A 19,493-nucleotide genomic window follows, 5' to 3' on the forward strand; every position below is an offset into this window, starting at 1 on the left:
TCCCCTCATACGTTTCATATATCCCCTCTCATTAGGTCTACTGTTGTAGTAGCATTCCATCAATTCCAGGTTCTCTTGTCTCATCCATGAATGGTTTGTTCCAGTAGCCCACTTATAGTCAGATTGTCCTGGTTCCTCAACATCTGGCACGGACCTTGTTAATCCAGGCGACGTCCGAGGCGGCATTACTCTCCTAGTTCGTGTCACTCTTTTGCCCAAAGACCCCTACTGGAAAGGTGGGTATCAACCGGGCTTTGAACCCCGGTCTCTCGTATCAAAGGGCGGTCCCCGTATCAAAGGGCGGTGTTCTTAACCACTATGCTATCCAGTTACGCATATATATATATGACTGGATAGCATAGTGGTTAAGAGCACCGCCCTTTGATATATATATATGTGTGCAGTGGATTCCAAAATTTAGAACCTACTTTGTTAGTTCATGCGCTAGAGTAACTAGTATTACTTAATTGCTGCAGGCCTGCTTACATGTGATTTGCAGAATTCCAGTATGTTTTTTTTAAAAAAAGCAAAGGCCTATATATATATATATATGATGAAGAACATTGGTGAGTTGAACTGGGACTCTATATCTCTCTCCCTGATGGGGGATAAATAATTAGATACACTGCTTCTAAGAAATTATTGGGCAGAAACAAAAGTAGATCTTAATGACGTGACAAGTAAGGAGTTTATTTAGCTGCACAATCTGTCTGTATTCAGTGTTGTTCCAAGGGGACTGAGTTTATTACATGGTAACTTATCTGGACTACTGTAAAGTCCACTTCAGGAATATGCTAATTGCATTTGAACACCAAACAGTAATATTTACACACACAAGCAATCACGCAGCATCTACTCAAACCCCACAATGCTCATGCTTTCTCTGTTCTAACATAGCTAGAGCAGGTTAGTTCCCCATTTAGAGATTGGTAAAAATGGAAGAACAATTTAGCAAAAAGAAAAAGAAAAAAATGAACTTGCATCCATTTTGCAGAATTCAAAAGGAAGAAAACATTGTTTTTTTTAATTGAAATAGTTTTGAAACTTTTTGAAATTTTGTTTTTCCCCTTCTCCTTTGTCCCCACTGGCCACTGAGTTCAATAGAATAAAAGATGTCTAGGATTGTTCGATTTTTTTTTCATGTTTTCTCTTCTTTACATTAATTTTTTCACAGCTGAACAAGTTAGAGTGGAGAAATGAAAAACAACAAATCTAGACACAATTGATTCTATGCATTGAGTGTCAAAAATGGGGGGGGGAAGGGGGAGACGGAGAAAACCAAAAATCCAAGATTTGAAAAAAAGTTGTTTTTTGAAAATGCAAACCAAATTAAAATTCCAATTCAGTATGAAATTATGAAAAGTTTTTGTTCTGTAATTTTTGTTCAATAATTTCCCATTGATCATATTTAAAAAAAATCATCCAAAGTCCTTTTCCTGCCAACTTTGCCCTTTGTTTTCTCTGAAACCTCAATTTTCATTATGAAAATCATCTCCTAGCTCTAGCTTCATCTCAGTTCGGCACATAAAGAAGGAAGATGCCCTGCCCTGTACTGCTCCATATTCTGCAATGTACATGTGTCAGTTACTTACACTAATGTCTCCCTGAATAAATAGTCTTCAAAGAGTCACAACTGCATAATGCCACTACTTCAGTTTTGAGGCATGAAAAATTCTGGTGCCTTTGGCCAAGGGGTTCAGGTCACTTGTAAGATATAGAATGTCAATAGCAAGCCTGACATATTCACATGTGAGCATCCCCTGAAACATTGGAAAGTTGCTGCCTGTAGCTCCAGTCCTGGAGTCAGTGCCTACACAAGGAACCGCATATTAACTTCTGAAGAGCCGCATGTTACTCCAGAGCCACAGGTTGGCCACCCCTGCCCTATGAGGTAGTCATGTCACCCCTATTGCAGATGGGTAAACTGAAGCATAGAAATGACTGGATGACCTACAGTTTGCATGGTCCCAAGAAAAAGTAAGGCATGAGACCCAATCTCTGAGGACCGGGTCCCTAGTGCTCTCAGTTCCAGGCCAGCACTCCAGGACCTTTTCCCATACAGTTTGAACTGACTTCAGTCATTGCACTTCCACCCTTTCCCTTGGGAGGCTGTCCTGCTGTCACGCTAGACTGTAACTGGATCTGGATAGAGCTCACTGTTAGGAATGTTTTCATTTGCCATATATATTTCTCTTTGCTACATATGTTCTAGTTAACATAACCTGCAGTGCACTCTTATTTAGTTTATCCTTACTCATAGGATGGGGTGGTATATTAAAGATCTATTTCATTTTTTATTGGTAGAACTGTGTGAAGCTTCTCCCATCACAATTCCCACTCCATTAAAATTATTTCCCCTTCACCTCTCGACAATGGAGACAAAATAACACAGAATGCTGAATTACCCTGCAGTTACAGAGTTCAAGGTTTATCAGATTAATTCAGCATATTATGAAAAAACCATAGAGATTTACCAAGCACTGAAAGGCTTTGGCAGAACTTAACCATTCACACTAAAGCGTGAAAGCAAAAGAGATTTAAACTCATAAACACTCGAATGCTAAAATCTATCTGATGTTATCTGAATAGCTCTGCTTCAAATGACACATTCTTGCAATTAAACTTCTTTCATATGGTTTGGGTAGGTAGTAACAACTACAGATTTATATCTAATTGTAATTAATTAAACATGCAGATGGAATAAATATTCTCCTGTATATTGAAATAATAATAATTATTATAGCACACTAGAGTTTAGCGAAACAGGTGCAATCCACAATGATAAATGCTGAACCCAAGGAGTTCTAAGCAGAAACGTAGGCTGGCTAGTTTTGGTTGTGCCTTTAGGCAAATGTGTGTCTTTGCCAACAACCCTGAGCATACCTGTGCTGCCCCTGGAGCAGACCCTGGTCACAATGTGGTTCTTGGCTCCTCCACACCTTGCTCCAGGGGGACGTAACCTGGTACAAATCTACAGCAGAAGCAGATGACTTCCCTGTTCTTCCAGCAAGCAGAGCTGAGCTGACATGTTGTGGGAATGGATGAAAACCATGGCTCCAGCCACTCTCCACCCCTGCCTAAACATGCCCTGACCACCTGCATAAGAAGGGAAGTAATGGCCCCATTGGGTATGCCTATACTCTAGTGTAAGCCTAGGTTCAGACTCAGACTTGAGCTCTAATCCCCTTTCTGTCTACACACAAATCTCAGGCTTGGACCAAGGGTCCTAGGACCATGTGGGGGTGAATGGTTTGAGGCCAGGGCCCAGGGTTCAAGCCCTATCACTTTGAAGAGTAGATTCAGCCCACCCCTAGACTCAAATCCTGAGAGTCTGCCAAAAGAATCCCACAATTCCAGGGGCCAACTTCTTTTGTCCTCTTTCTTACAAGAATCACCAAATGACTCCAGGAAAATGGAAGCAACACCCTCTTGTTGTAGTACAGCATCTTGGTGAATCAGTGTTTAACCCTTCCATTGTATTCTGAACGCCAAGCTGCAACCTTCCGAGACCCTTCTGCATTTGCAATGGATACTGATCAGAAGAAGTCTTTTGCAAAGCACACTGCTTTATGGGCATGGGAACACAGCCAGATTCTGGTTAATCTCTGGTGCAAGACCAATAAAAGTGGCTTTTAATAAGAGTACCAGAAATGACCAGGCATACCAGCATATAGCGAAGAAGCTGGTAGCGTTGTAAATGTACCAGACCAGCTGTGAGTGGAATAAGCAGCTCAAGACTGATTACCAGAAAACCAGGGACCAGAACTGCACCTTGGGCAACTCACTGATATCAGCCCATTTTATGAGTTTAACCGGGTGTTGGGTAGTGCACCAAGAATGGCGCCGATGAGAGTGGATGATGAATTGGTCAGCCAGGATAGCAACCTGATGGCCCCAGACTCCAGCATGGGAACTGATGGGAGCAGCAGATGCAAAATGAGGCCAGCGAAGTGACTCGGCTGCTGACAGTGCTTCCCGAAGAGGCTTTGCTACAGGAGCAGCAGCAGAACATCGTGGGGCTGTACTTGGAGGAGCTTTTTGATGACCCCCACCAGGGAATGGCTGGCCACAGAACTGGCGGCAGAAAGGGAAGAGGCAGGAGCCACCCTGGAGTCTGGTACATTTCTGGCTCCAATTTAATGTTCACTAATATAGGAATGGGAGTGATTTCCATTTGGTGAAGCAATGTAAAAGTTATTACAAGTGCAGGGTAGCAGCATGCCGGTGCTGTCATAAACAGATTGTTAAGGGTTAATGTCTCTTTCACCTGGAAAGGGTTAACAAACAGGGAACTAAACACCTGACCAGAGGACCAATCAGGAGACAAGATATTTCAGCCCTGGGTGGAGGGAAGTTTGGGTGTGGGTCCCTTGTTCTGTGTTTTTTTCTTCTTCGGGCGGTCTGAGAGGGACCAGACATATTACAGGCTCTCATAGTTTCTGTTCAAATAGTACGTGAACAGGCGATTTAGGTCTTTTAATTGTTTACTCTGTTTGCACATGTGAATCTGTGCGTTCACTTTATATGTGTAGTTGCTGGGAAAATTTTGATTGTATTGGTACTGGAGGAAGGGTTCTTCCTTTGTCTGTAAGCTATAGGACCCTGTAATATTTACATCTTGAAGTTACAGAGATAATTCTTACTTTTCTTCTTAATTAAAAGATTTCTTTTAGAGACCCTGATGATCTTTCCTTGTTCCCTTGTTTTATCCAGGGATTGGGTTTAACACCCGGACTGGTGGGGGAGGAGGGAAGGGAGGGAGAGAGGCTATTTTCTCTGTGCCAGGATTACTGTCTCTCTCAGGGAAGTCTGGGAGGGGAGAAGGGGAATGGTTTATTTCTCCTGGTTTTAAGAATCCAAGGGATTGGGTTGCGGGGGTCCCCAGGGAAGGTTGGGGAGATCGAGTGCCCCAAAACATATATTTTTGGGTGGTGGCAGTCTATCACATCTAAGCTGGTAATTAAGCTTAGAGGAATTCATGCAGGTACCCAAATTTTGGACGCTAAGGTTCAGATTTCGGAATTATGACAGGTGCTATTGGCAAATCGTATGCCAGCAACTTGGCGTCCCACTCCCCACTATGTGGCATTCAATATGGCGACCAGGAAATGCAAACAGTTAAAAATGCCTTGAAAAGTGAATTTGTTGCACACAGTTTTGCTAGGGTGTTCCTATCTGTTAAAAATAATTACCTTATGTTGCTAGCCTTGTAAAATATAACCACTCAACTGTGTAACAAGCCTCCTGCAAACAATGCACTGTGGGGGGCGGGGGAGGTGGAAATGTGGTCCACTTATAAAGCCAGTCCATTCAATTAAATGTAGTCCATAGATGATGAAACCATTTGTCCCAAATACAAGAGGGTTTTCAATTTTGTTCAAAAATGTGTCAAAGGGTGGTGCTAAGGGAGATGGCACTGGAGTTCTGCATGTTTGCATGCAATCATAACAGTCTTAAGTCATATGGACTCCAACACAACATCCTATTGATTCCCTCATGAATACTGATCCAATTCTGGGTTTTGAGAGCTGCAAACTTTTCCATTAGCAGTAACTCCAGAGAGATTGCCACATTTCAAGCAATGTTATATTTTCCAGGGCTCCTTTGGTAGCTGACCAACCCACTCTACTCGTAGAATCAGCCAGTTTGAGTGTGCCATGTCTGCCTTTTTCTCCTCTTCCTCCTCTCGCTCTGTCATTAGCTTTGACAGGTGCAGAAAATGCTTCCAAAATGCCCACCAGCTGCTCACAGAAAGTTCTGCCCATTTTCTGAAACAAGAATGAAAGTGCAAGGGAAAGAAGGTCTTCAAATGTCTCCTCCTCCATGTTGCTGGCTCTGATTGCTAGTAGTGTGCACAGCAAGTGACAGCTCGGCAGGCTGTGCTGGGAGGTGGTTCGAACTTCCTGTAATATACAGGTGGCACAGAGAAGATTTTCCACACCGCACCAGCAAAAAGTGTTACGGCAGCCACGTTTCAGGAGGGCGCTGGGAAGTCCAGGATATAGTTGATTGGATTTCGGTCTGTGTACTCTAGTGTGGTCACTGGATCCCTGGGTTTGGCCTGGGGTAAAAAATTCTTAACTTAGGTTTGCGATCAGTGTAGACATTCAAGCCCTGGGTTCTGAAACCAAGGATCCACTAACTCTAGTCCCACTAAACCAGGGCTTACACTGCAGTGTAGACATACCTGTGGGGTATATCTACACTGCAAAATATATATATATATATGGGGCTGGCCCAGGTCAGCGGACTCAGCCTTGCCTGGCTCAGGCTGCGGGGTTATAAATTTACAGGTTCGAGATGGAGCCTGGGCTCTGGGACCCTCTCTCTACTCGTGGGGTGCCAGGGCCCAGGCTCTAGCCCAAACATGAACATCTACTCTGCAATGCAGGTAGCTCATGCAAAGAGATAAAAGAGGCAAATAAGATGCCTCCCCAGCCTTACTTCTCCTCTTGCCTCATAAATCCAGCCAAAGCATCTGAGGCCTCAGAACTAAACTCTGCACCTGATTACTCCTTTGAAGTTACTGCTAGTTTACACAATTATACTGCAACTGGCAGCAAAATAGGGAGTGTTGACTTTAGCCATTGAGAACAGTTTAGAGTATGTACATACACCTGCACAGAGTTGCAGTAAAAAGACAAATTAGGAAACTGTTCTTTCAAACACTATTACAGGGCCATGTATCATGACAGAATCAGGAATCAAATCTTCAACCTCCTTCTGGAATCTTTCTGCAGCTCCATGTTTTGGCTTAGCCTAGCATAAAGAGATATAGACCAGTAGCAATGTTTAGCTTTGGAACAAGATTGTTTCAAAGTTCGGGTCAGTAAAGCTGGGTGAAAATTTTCAGGCAGTTCTGATTCTCTGAAATATTTAGTGAAGTTGTGTCAATTTCAGCAAGTGGTATTGGTCAAAACAAAACAAAAAGAGAATGTCAGAAATGCTGAAGTGATTGTTTTGACATTATCAGAACAAAATATTTAGATTTTTTTTTCAGGCTAGATTCACAAGGGGGCTTAAGATTCATTTGGGGGCATCCCTCTCTTTATAATCTTTACTCCAGTTGTTAAAGCATTCACTGGTTTTGCAAAAGGGATTGAGAAAGCCCCATCTTAGAAGAGCCAAAAGCCCAGTGGTTAGAGCACTCACCTGGGAGAAGGGAAACTTGAATTCAAGTTCCTGTTCTGTAATGGGGATTGTACCTAGCTCTCCTACATCTCAGGTGAAAGTGAAATACTTAGTTTTGGGTCCCACAAAACGTTTTGGTCGATCCAAAACAAAATTTTACTGACTCCTTCAATGTGATAACATTTCTACAAACTATCTGTTTTGGCTCAACCTAAAACAGGGTTTTTTCCCCCCAGAACTTCCAATGAAATGAAAAATCAATTATTAGCACAGTTCTATTCAGAGTGCTTTCACTTAGATTTTGGCATGGATTACTCTCCACTTGCAACTGAGGAATAATTATCCTTAGGAGAGGTGGCTGAATTTTTGTTCAGCAAATAGTAAATTCTCAAAAAAAAAAAAAATGCAATTATTGGGGTGCAAAGAAGCTATCTTTGAATTCACTTAGAATTTGGTGAACAGTTCAGGCTGAAATAGGAGAGATTCTTTTTTAAAGTCAAAATGGGTCATTTCAAAGAAACATTTTGACTCTTCATTTCAAAATACAGATACATGTCTTTTTAAAAATCCCAAATGGGTAAAAACAGCCCAAAACAAGCCAAAATGAAAAACTGGGGCAACAATTTTTCTAAAAAGAACCATTTTGGGGGCAGGGGAGGGGATTTTTCACTTTGGCTCTTGAACTGAAGCAATTATTTGCTCATCTCTACTCTTTAGAGTCATTAGCAAGCCCATGGACAGCATATGCAAACACACTGTAAAACTCTGAGTTGCAAAGCCACATGGGGAAAGTTTGAAGTTTTACAAGAGGTGAAAAATTAGAACGCAGTATTTTGACAATGTCTCAGCATTCGACTGCAGTCTGGTAAATGTAATGCAAACAGTGTGTATCCAAAAAAGAGCAGTACTCACTGATGTTTGTTTCTTCCTATTTCTTAATCACCATTAATATTATCAGTACATGTGTTAGTGATTTAAAAAGATGAAAATCTATGGGCCTGACCCAGCTGTCCTTATTTAGGCAAAACTTCACTCTTCTTCCACTTCACTGAGACCTCATTGCAAGTTATGACTGAATACATACTGCAGGATTTGGCCTTGCACCATGAGAAGCAGTCTGAAAGAAGTAAACCTAATCCAAACAATTGAATTGTTTCCCTTTAAATGTAAAAGTATAGGTTCTATCAGATCCTGAGCTGGTGTAAACCACATATCTGAAGTTATCTTGAGGTACACTAGCTGAGGATCAAACCATTTATGTTATCTAGAAGTCTACTGTTAATCAGGATAGGAGATCAGGTATACACAAAATGAGAACAGACAGAGATATTTGCCCTAAGCTCAAACAAGTGGTCAGGAGTGTTTCGGGAAACTGTTTTTTCATTGGAAAATGTTGATTCATCAAAACAAACTTTTTGTGGCAATATAGCAAAGTCAGCAAAACTTTTGTCAGGTCCAGTATGAATTTTTGAGGTGAAGAGGGAGGAAGAGAGAGCTCAGAATAGCCAATAGCTCAGTGGTTAGGGCATTCTGTCTCTAGCCATTAGGCATGACTACCCGTATTCCATTAATGACATCCCCTGCTGCTCTCGAGATTGAGGATGACTTCAAGGTATTTTAGGAACAGTGTTGGTCTCGTCTCCGTTTAGCACTGAATCCAAACCTTTGCCCATCCCAAACAGTTAACAATTTGCGGTATGCACTGTTATACCAACATGTCTGATAAATGGGAAGTCGCTCCAGCATCATGCAGTAGAATCCAGCTCTCTCGTACCTTTCAGCAGAGAAATGTGTCTGTCCTGACTAAATCAGTTTTAGCCGATCACATGAGAACCTTCCACAGAGAGTTAGAAACAGACGATGAAGACTTATGCCTCCCTACATTCCTCCAAAACCTTTTAGCCACCCTCACCAACCACATGGAATAGGTTAAAATCATCATGGGAAAGCGCCTGGAAGTGACTGTTAGCAGGCCCCTTTAATATAAAGCCTGTGTGTTTCTCCTTAAAAAAAATATGTGCTGGAGGGTTATTTTTATCAGTCATCCTTCAAGATAATCCTCCATATGTGGATGCCCCCGGATGTATTCTCCCAGCACATGTTAAGTTTGCTCATTTCATTTCTATGTTATCTGTTTGGGCTATATTCTAGGCATGAGATAGCTGCATTTTTATTAGTCAGCGGTGTAAATAAAAGTCTGATTCCTCACTCTGTCAGTGATGTCAAGAAATAGTTTTTCTTCTAAATCATGCTTCATGTCTACTCCTCTCAAGATGCAGACCATGGCTGGTTATTTTTATGCAGTTACAGGTGTGGCTTGTTATTTTTAAACAATCGTGGAAGTGTCTGAAATATCTTCATTCCATTCATTTCCTAATTGGAGTAGTTTGGGGCTTTATGAAATTTTTGATGGAAATAGTGATTAAACCAAGCAATGAAATTGAGTGAACTATGAACATATTTGAAGAAATTACAACGGGCTCGAAAAAAAAAATCCAGTTACAGAAACAGACCTTCCTTCGTCTTCAAAAGTTTTGGAATTAAAAATTTTACTCAGTCAGACTTAGAAGGAGCTAAATAAATGAAAGCTATGTGGAAGAGATGCTTACATGAATAAGACCTAAGTAAAGTGACATACCCACTTTCCACAGTCTGCGATCAAATGTATCTTTCTTTCACCTGTGGGAAATATACAAAGTAAAGCTCAGCTCATTTTATAACTGATTCAGAAACAGCAGGTTCTTGCTTTAGAACAAAATTTGAAATTAGTTTTCCACTTGGCTCTGGCAAAATGCAAATAGGCCTATGTACGGTGTCTAGGTTATTCCCTCGGAATCCTAGATGAAGGGGAAGAGTTGTTTTCAAACTACAATGAAAAACAGACATTCAGATCATGTAAAAAATATTTTGCAGAACTTGAAAGATTCTCAAAACCTTTAGAAAAAGCCTGACAGTTTATACAAGACCTAGTTCCCCCAGGATCTTCCATTGCCAATGGGCAGCCTCACATTCTCATCCTGATTCCGAATGTTGCTAAGCGTTTCCTGCCATGTGCTGAGCATCCTCATCTCTAACGAGGATATGAAGCTGCAAGACACCTTGCTCCTTTACCTACATAGCCCCAATTGTTTAGTATGAGGAGGAAAGGGCTGCTACAAGTTTGAACAAGGGGCTCCCACAAAAATATCCTCTTAGCCTATGGAAAATCCCACGTAGCAGAGATATATGAGATCATGGGCCATAATTGAAAAAAGCACATTCTTGAGGCTTCAGTGAGAATAGGGATGCTTTCCTGAATCAGAGCCACAGGGAGAAGTGTAGGAGGTCTCAGGAAACTATTTGTTTTCCTGTTAAAACAAAAAAGTTTTCTGACAGCCATAACCAAGGAGGTAGTCAACACAATAGGACACACAAATAAAGTGGACTTGATGGAAATGTTTATAGTGTTATGGAAAAATATACTAAGTACACTGGTAGGATAGCATAGTGGTCAGCTTGTGTAGTCTGCAGTCTCTGTGGGTGGAGATGGGATAGGAAGCTTTGGATATAGTCTTTACCATGACATTTTTTTTAGAGAAAGAGTTGGTGAAATCTGGTCTACTCCTAAGGCAAAGCGTTTGCTCAGCAAAACCCCAGGAATAAATCTTCTCTGAGAGGGACAACTGAGCAGTGTCCAGTAACAGGGAAAGTCATTAGAGAAAGAGAAACTATCCCAAGAATCTCTTCACTTTGAAAGCCATAATTTCAAACACAGGAATTCAGAGATTTTGAGCCCATCCCCCTACAGCACATCTCTGTCCACTGATTTGATTTTTTTTTTGCCATGTATTACTTGCAAAGAATTCCCTGCCACTGTTACTATTAAACAGTGGCTCTCAAGCTTTTTTACTTGTTATCCCTTTCACACAGCAAGCCTCTGAGTGCAACCCCCCCCTTATAAATTAAGAACACTTTTTAATATATTTAACACTATTATAAATGCTGGAGGCAAAGCAGAGTTTGGGGGGGAGGTTGACAGCTCGTGATCCCCTATGTAATAACCTTGTGACCCCGAGAGGTCATGACCCCAAATTTGAGAACCCTTGCTATAAAATACTGTATCGTTCAGAGGTTTGCAAGAACCCAGTACAGTAACAGTGAATACTCCGACAGTAACGTAGCTACAAAGCAGCAGCTTCTTAACAAGGTCTGAACTTCTAAAATTTCAGACTCATTTAGAAATTGCCAACTCAGGATTTATGTGGGTAGAAATTCCCTGTTTGATGTTCACCTGTGGTAGCCCTCATTAAACCATGGAAAGTTGTTTATTGCAATGCAGGGCAATCACAGCAAACTTCTAGACTGGGGTTTTCAAAGAAAGGTAAGGAGGGTAGGAATCGAAATCCCTTTAACATCACTGGAATTTAGGTGCCTAATTCCATTAGGCAGCTCTGATAATCTCATACCTAAAGAGCCAATTTGCCTGAGCTCAGTATGTTGAGTATTTGTTCCACATATCCCTGCTAGAAAGAACGCTTGTTGCAGCCAGATAACAAATAATTCTTTGGCTCTGGTTCAGATGGATTTGAAAAGTATGATTTTCTTGGAAGAAAAACCTTTAACTGTTTTCTCCTGCCACCACAGCACAACTACTGATTTACAGCAGCATGAGGTCTAGTTTTCCATCTGCATAATATTTGGGGAAAGCTTATGGCAATGTAATGTGTAAATGAGTCTAAGCAGAATTTGTTTGCTTGCCTGCCTGCCTGTGTATACAAAGATGACTTCTGCAGTATCAATTCTACACTGGACACCAAGCCAGGGAATTTTTTTTATAGTGGTGGTTATATTGTGGGCAATCTTTATTCATCTTTTTTGAATAAGGGGTGCAGCTTGAACCCTCATGAACCAGTAGAGGCAGCTGCACCAGAAGCAGCATTCATTCCCAGGGGACAGCAAGCAGCAAAATTGCCTCCAGCCTCACCATGGATGTTTACCAGAGGAAGGCTGCTTTAAGTCCTGGACAAGGTTCAAGTGTATTAAAGGCCTGAGTTTTTTAATTAAAGCATCCTGAAGTCTGTCCTTAATGTCTTTCTTGATCTCTTGTGCTGCTATGGTGCATGGATGACTATGAAGACCGGCTAGCCCCAAAATCTTTATAGGGGCTTCTTTGAAGAGCAGAAGAAACAAAAGGAACGCCAATAAAACTTTCATACATGCTGAGACTCAAGATGTGAGTCTACTCAATAAACTGTCCTGAAGAAATAGAAATGTTTTGGTATGAAATATCCCACTAATTATTGGGAATGATAATTTTTTTCTTTCTTGTTTAGCTTTTTTAATGTTATATTTGAAGCTGTTAAATCGCCTCATGAATTCCAGCCATATGAATTACTTTAGATGACACTGTGCTAACTCCTGAAGGTTCACAAAAGCTTGCAACCTTCATGTTTCCCCAATGACATGAATTTGACTTTTATAGAAAACAGGACTGAAAATGACCTCATTGGTTAAATTAAAACAATGATTAAACATTTCACATGAAAGACTCTCAGTTAGAAAATATTTGCACAATCTTTAGTGATGAACTTGCTCTGTGGTGGTTTTGTTTTTAAGTCATCTACCAAAACCCACATATGATTCATGCTATTTCTATTTATTTGAAACTCCAATAATTCTAGCATCACCTCCTTTCTGGCCAACCTCTTCTTGATGGTTCAGTTCTGACCTCTGTGTGAAATAAGTGAATAACTGGGAAAAATGTGCATATCTTTGTACACTGAAAGGACAATTTTGAGGAAGGGTTCTTTGGTAATTAAGGATCTAATACAACTCCCACAGAAATATTGGAGTGCCCTAAATTAAGCACTGGGGTGCATTATGCCTGGAGTCTACTTCCAAGTTTAGTGCTGTAACTAACTGCGTGACTCTATACAAGCAATTTATTTTCTCTGTACTTCACTTTACCTATCTGTAAAATGGATACAACAGCTCATAAGTGAGAAATATTTTCTCCTTTAAAAAAATTCCCCCTTCCAATCTGGCTAGCAGTTGACAATCCATTGTGCTGAAGGCAGAGAAGATGTTGAGAATGATTACAGATTTGAAGCCTGGATAAGATCACTGGTAACTTTGGTTAGAGCAGTTTCAGGAGATAGGAGGGGGCAAAAAGCCAGAATGAAATACACACAGTGGAGAGCTGGCAGACTGAAAGCCAGGACCTCAGTCAAAGAGTTTAGAGAAGGGAAATTACAGCAGTAACTGGAGAGGCAGGAGGGTGGAGAGAGAGTTTATTTAGGATTAGGGAACAAACACATGCTTGGATGCTGAGAGAAATGTGCCAGAAGGGACATGGCAGTTTGATTATTTGATTATACTTTAATCAAACTGGGTTATGTTTCCCTATGATTTGCATGATAAAGTTGCAACATCTAAAGAAGAGAGATTACCAAACAAGGTATCTTCTATTAAAAACCGCACAGTCTTTTTTTTATCTCAGAACACAAAATCTTCTTGTAAATTCACAAGGCTTAGAGGAGATGTTGAAATATACCCATTTGCACTCCAGAGCTGAGTCTCCCAATCGCACTTTTCCATTCAGAGGCTCTAACTTTCCTTGAAATTTGGGGGGTGGGGTAGGTAGATTTATTGACAAAGGCAATATAATGTCTTTGTTATTACAATACGAACACTGGGGCTGTGTTTAGGAATTAAGTCCCACCACTTTAAAATATGGCTGTTCTCAATTCACTTTGGGGCGCCTACTCTCAATCTGCTTCAAAGCAGCCAAGGGGCAGGAGTGGTCGTATTTTTATTTGATAGGTCTAAAGAGGCTCAGTAGTCCAATAAAGTCACCACTTTGTGGACCCCATGGCATAGCTAGATGCCTTGTAATTCTGTCTCTTTCAATTAAGCTCTCTCACTCAACAGTTGTCTCAAGCACCAAAGGTTACTTTCAGTAAAACCAGGAGCACAGCTTTCAAGATGGCATCAAAGGGGGAAGTCGGCTCTGGAGATAGCCTCAAAGCAGTGACTTAGTAAACGTAACTTTAAGCCAAGCTAAAATGAGCTGAGCTAGAGCCTAGCAGGTGAATGAAAGGTTGAACCTGCCGTTACTTTGTCAGCCCACAGGGCTTGTTCACTGGAGTTGGAATTGCTAGTGATTAGGGCATTTTTCTGACTGCTGCATTTTCTTCTTGCTATTAAAACAAAACCATTTTTAGATGAGGTCAGACCCAAAGGGCTGAATCCCCAGCTGGTGTAATTCAACATAGCATCATTGAAGTCAACTCAAATTTCCTATCGAGCCCTCAACACTCAACTCTGATCAGCACGTCATATCAGTCTCCATTGCCCACTTGTTAAATTTTCAAAAAAGAACCTTTGTGCTTTCTCTTGCTGCTCCTCACACCTGGGAGGAGCTCCCTATAAACATCCACAAAGCTACCTCATTATCTTCATTCAAATCCCTCTTCAAAATTCTCCTTTGCCACACAATAAATGTAATATTGATGCAATTGCCATCACAGAAACTTGGTGGAATGAGGATAATCAATGGGACATGGTAATACCAGGATACAAAATATACAGGAATGACAATGTAGGTGATGCTGATGGGGAAGTGGCACTATATATAAAAGAAAGCATAGAGTTAAATACAGTAAAAAAAATATTAAATGACTTGAACTGTACTATAGAATCTCTATGGATAGAAATTCCATGCTTGAATAACAAGAGTGTAGCAGGAGGAATATACTACTGATCACCTGACCAGGATGGTGATGTGTCTGTGAAATGCTCCAGAGGATCAGAGAGGCTATAAAAATAGAAAACTCAGTAATAATGGGAGATTTCAACTATCACCGTATTGAGTGGGTACATGTTACTCAGAACGGGATGTAGAGATAAAGTTTCTTAACACCATGAATGACTGCTTCTTGGAGCAGCCAGTCCTAGAACCCACAAAGGGAGAGGCAATTCTTCATTTAGTATTAAGTGGAGCGCAGAATCTGGTCCAAGAGGTGACTATAGCTGAAATGATAAGTAATGGCAACCGTAATACAAATTTAACATATTTGTGAGGAGGAAAACATCAAAGAAGCCCACCACAGTAGCATTTAACGTCAGAAAGGTGAACTACACAAAAATGAGGAAGCTAGTTAAACAAAAATTAAAAGGTACAATTACAAAAGTGAGATGCCTCAAAGCTGCATGGAATCTTTTTAAAAACACCATAATAGCAGCTTAAATTAAACGTATACCACAAATTAAAAAACATAATAAGAGGACCAAAAAATTACCACCATGGCTAAACAAGAAAGTATAGGAAGCAGGTAGAGGCAAAAAAAGCCATTGTTTAAAAACTGAAAGTTAAATCCTACTGAGGAAAATAGAAAGTAGCATAAACTCTGCCAAGTCAAGAGTAAATATATAATTAGGCAGGCCAAAAAAGAATTTGAAGAGCAACTAACCAAAGACTCAAAAATTAACAGCAAAAAGAAAAAAAAATCTTGGCTAATAGCCAGTGATGGACCTTTCCTCCATGAATTTATCTAATTCTTTTTTGAACCCTCTTATTCTTTTGGCCTTCACAACATTCCCTGGCAACAAGTTCCACAGGTTGATTGTGTTGTGTGAAGAAGCATTTCTTTTTGCTTGTTTTAAACCTGCTGCCTCTTATTCTTGTGTTAAATGAAGTTGTAAACAACACTTCCTTATTCACTTTCTCCACACTAGTCATGATTTTATAGACCTCAATCATATCCACCCTTAGTCATCTCTTTTCCAAGCTGAAAAGCCCCAGTCTCTTTAATCTCTCCTCATATGGAAACTGTTCCATATCCCTAATCATTTTTGTTGCCCTTTTCTGTATTTTTTTCAATTCTAATATATTGTTTTTAAGATGCGGTGATCAGAACTCCATGCAATATTTCAGGTGTGGAAGTAACATGGATTTATATAGTGACATGATATGTTCTGTCTTCTTATCTTTCCCTTTCCTAATGATTCCCAACATTGTTAGGTTTTTTGACTGCCACTACAGAGTGAGCAGATGTTTTCAGACAACTATCCACAATGACTGCACAATCTCCTTCTTGAGTGGTGTTGGGATTTTGTGGTTCCCAATGAGTCAGATGCTGGGCAAAAATCAAGGGACTTTGATTCGATTCGATGTGATTCAATTCAATTTGACAAGGTTTTATTCAATGTGCAAAAGGAGAGCCCTTGGTACAAAAAGTCAGGCAGAGACTCTCCAGCAAGGAGCCCCTCCCCTTGCTATTTTATAGCACATGGCAGTTACATAACAAGTTACATAATACAAACCTCTAACCAATCAGATTTAACTTTTCCATATATGGATTTCTTTATCACATACTCATAGTTCTCCATTCCACATGTTGAGCTCAGCCCCCTCTCCCTGGCCTTCTCTAGACTGTTCCTAGGGTGGTGAGCCACAGCATTCTTCCCTATGCACAAGCACCCTGCAAACCACATTTTGTCCAAAATGAACATAAGCATACCCTTCAGTGGCAACAGCTAAATTAGACCCCATCATTTTGTATGTATAGTTGGGATTATGTTTTCTAATGTGCATTACTTTGCACTTACTAATACTGAATTTCATCTGCCATTTTGTTGCACAGACATCCAGTTTTGTGAAATCCATTTGTAACCCTTCACAGTCAGTTTTGGACTTAACGATCTTGAGTACTTTAGTATTATCTGCAAATGTTGCCACCTCACTGTTTATCCCCTTTTCAAAATCATATATGAATATGTTGAACATGACAGAACCCAGTACAGATCCTTGGAGGGCACCGTTATTTACTTCTCTCCATTATGAAAACTGACTATTTATTCTTACTTCTTGTTTCCTAGTTTTAGCCATTACTGATACATTAGAGGACTTTCCCTCTCATCCCATGACTACTTAGTTTGATTGAGAGCCTTTGGTGAGGCTCAAAGACTTTCTGAAAGTTCACATACACTAGATCCAGTGGATTACCTTTGTACACATGCTTGTTGACACACTCAAAGAATTCTAATAGACTGGTGAGGCATGACTTCTGTTTACAAAAGCCAGGTTGATTCATCCCCAACATATCATGTTCATCTATATATTCGAAAATTTTGTTCTTTACTATAGTTTCAACCAATTTGCCTGGTACAGAAGTTAGGCTTATCAGCCTGTAATTGCCAGGATCACCTCTGGAGCCTTTAAAAAAATCAGTGTTACCTTAGCTACCCTCCAGTCAATTGATAATGAAGCAGATTTAAGCGATAGTTTACCTCTAACAGTTAGCAATTCTGCAATTTCATATTTGAGTTTCTTCAGAATTCTTGGATTAATACAATTCGGTCCTGGTCACTTATTACTGTTTAATGAGTCAATATGTTCCAAAACTTCCTCCATCAACAACTCAGTATGGGACTGTTCCTCAGATTTGTCACTTAAAAAGAATGGCTCAGGTGTAGGAATCTCCCTCACATCCTCTTCAGTAAAAACAGAATCAGAGAATTAATTTAGCTATTCTTCAAAGGCCTTGTGTTCCTTGAGTGCTCCTTTAGCACTCTGATCATCCAGTGGCCCCACTGATTTTTTGACAGGCTTCAAGCTTCTGATATACTTTAAACAATTCCATGAGTTTTTGTGTCTTTTACTAGTTGTTCAAATTAGTTTTTTGGCATGTTTAATTATTCATTTAAACTCAGCTTGCCAGAGTTTATGTTCCTTTCTATCTTCCTCAGTAGGATTCATCTTCCCTTTTTTAAAGGATTTTTTTTCTCTTTAACTACCTCTCTTACTCTATTGTTTAGCCAAGGTGGCATTTTTGGTTGTCTTACTGTTTTTATTTAATATGGGGTATACATTTAGTTTGAGCCTCTATTATGGAGTTTTAAACTTGTTTCCATGAAGCTTACAGGCATTTCACTCTTCTGACTGATTGGACATTAAGATACCCCTTATTTACCCTTGCACATACTTCTTTTTATAACACTTTATGTTAAATGTTTAATCTAAATGTAAATTTGACACTGATACAGTTCCATACCCCGCTTCTTTGCTCACACAAGTATTCTCATAGAGTCTCATAATAGCAAAAGTCCGATGGCTCTTAGTAGTTGACCTGAAAACCTATATATAAAATGACTTCACAAAAGAGTGGGAGTAAAGGGACCTGGGTTCTCATTCAGGGTCTGCTGCTTGGGAAAGTCAGTGCATTTCAACTTCTGGCATTGACCCTATTTTGTAATCCATTCTGAGATCCATAGATGAAGTACTCAGTACTATTATTTGCACTTCATCTAAGAGGTACTATATATAAACATTATTAATGTAGAAACCCAAATCCACATGGTAGCTCCAGCTATCCTATTTAAAGAAGCAGGCCAAATCATACAACAAACCCCAAACACAAGATTTTCCTACCAAGGAAGAATCATTATGGTAAAAGTAATCACAGCTCCAGTGAATATCTTGTTGATCTGCAAAGAACACACACAGATGAAATAATGCCATTTCCACTGATTCATAATTAAAAACATTGGTGCAATCACCCCTAAATGGCCTGTGGGTAACATGAGAGGGTCTCATTTGCTGAACCATGGCACTTTATGTTTCCTTGGTCACCACCCTCTACAATAATTTATTATCACCCATACATTGATTTTACTGTGGTGACACAAGTCGGTTAGTATTGGTTTAGCAATCTTCAACTTCTAGTTCATATTACCTGGCACAGGTAGCAGGGTATTTTTCCAACTTTCCAGAAGACAACATGTTGATAGAATGTAGAAATGTACCCATCAGCTCATCTGAAAGGGAAATTTATAGCTGGTAGCACTTGGCTTGTCATGGTAAACTCTTGATATAATCCCAAAATCAATAAAAATGACAAACTGATTTTCTACCCAATCCAACAGTATATCTTAAGTAAAACAAGCAACTTGTGATAATATGCAAAAAGGCTGGGTTTGTAAGAGCTTGTTCAAAGGCACTCCTATATTGAATTTCAGAGACTAAGATTTCTCCACATTGCTTGATCTGTTTTGTAGTTTAATGTTTTTGGACCTGACCGACCTGGGACTTTGGGCTTTTTGTATCCTTAGAATTCTAATGGACTTTGTTAGTTGCATATTGATTTGTGTTTGAAAAGTTAAAAAGTACATTCCTCTTTCTTTTTTCTGTTTGCCAAGATACCACCATAGATTCAGACTTTAGGGTCAGAAGGGACCAATATGATCATCTAGTCTGACCTCCTGCACAAAGCAGGCCACAGAATCCTACCCATCCACTTCTATAACAAACCCCTAACCTATGTCTGAGTTACTGAAGTCTTCAAATTGTGGTTTGAAAACCTCAAGCTGCAGAGAATCCACCA

This window comes from Chelonoidis abingdonii, chromosome 1, assembly GCF_003597395.2.
Source record: "Chelonoidis abingdonii isolate Lonesome George chromosome 1, CheloAbing_2.0, whole genome shotgun sequence".
In the NCBI taxonomy this organism is placed as follows: Eukaryota; Metazoa; Chordata; order Testudines; family Testudinidae; genus Chelonoidis; species Chelonoidis abingdonii.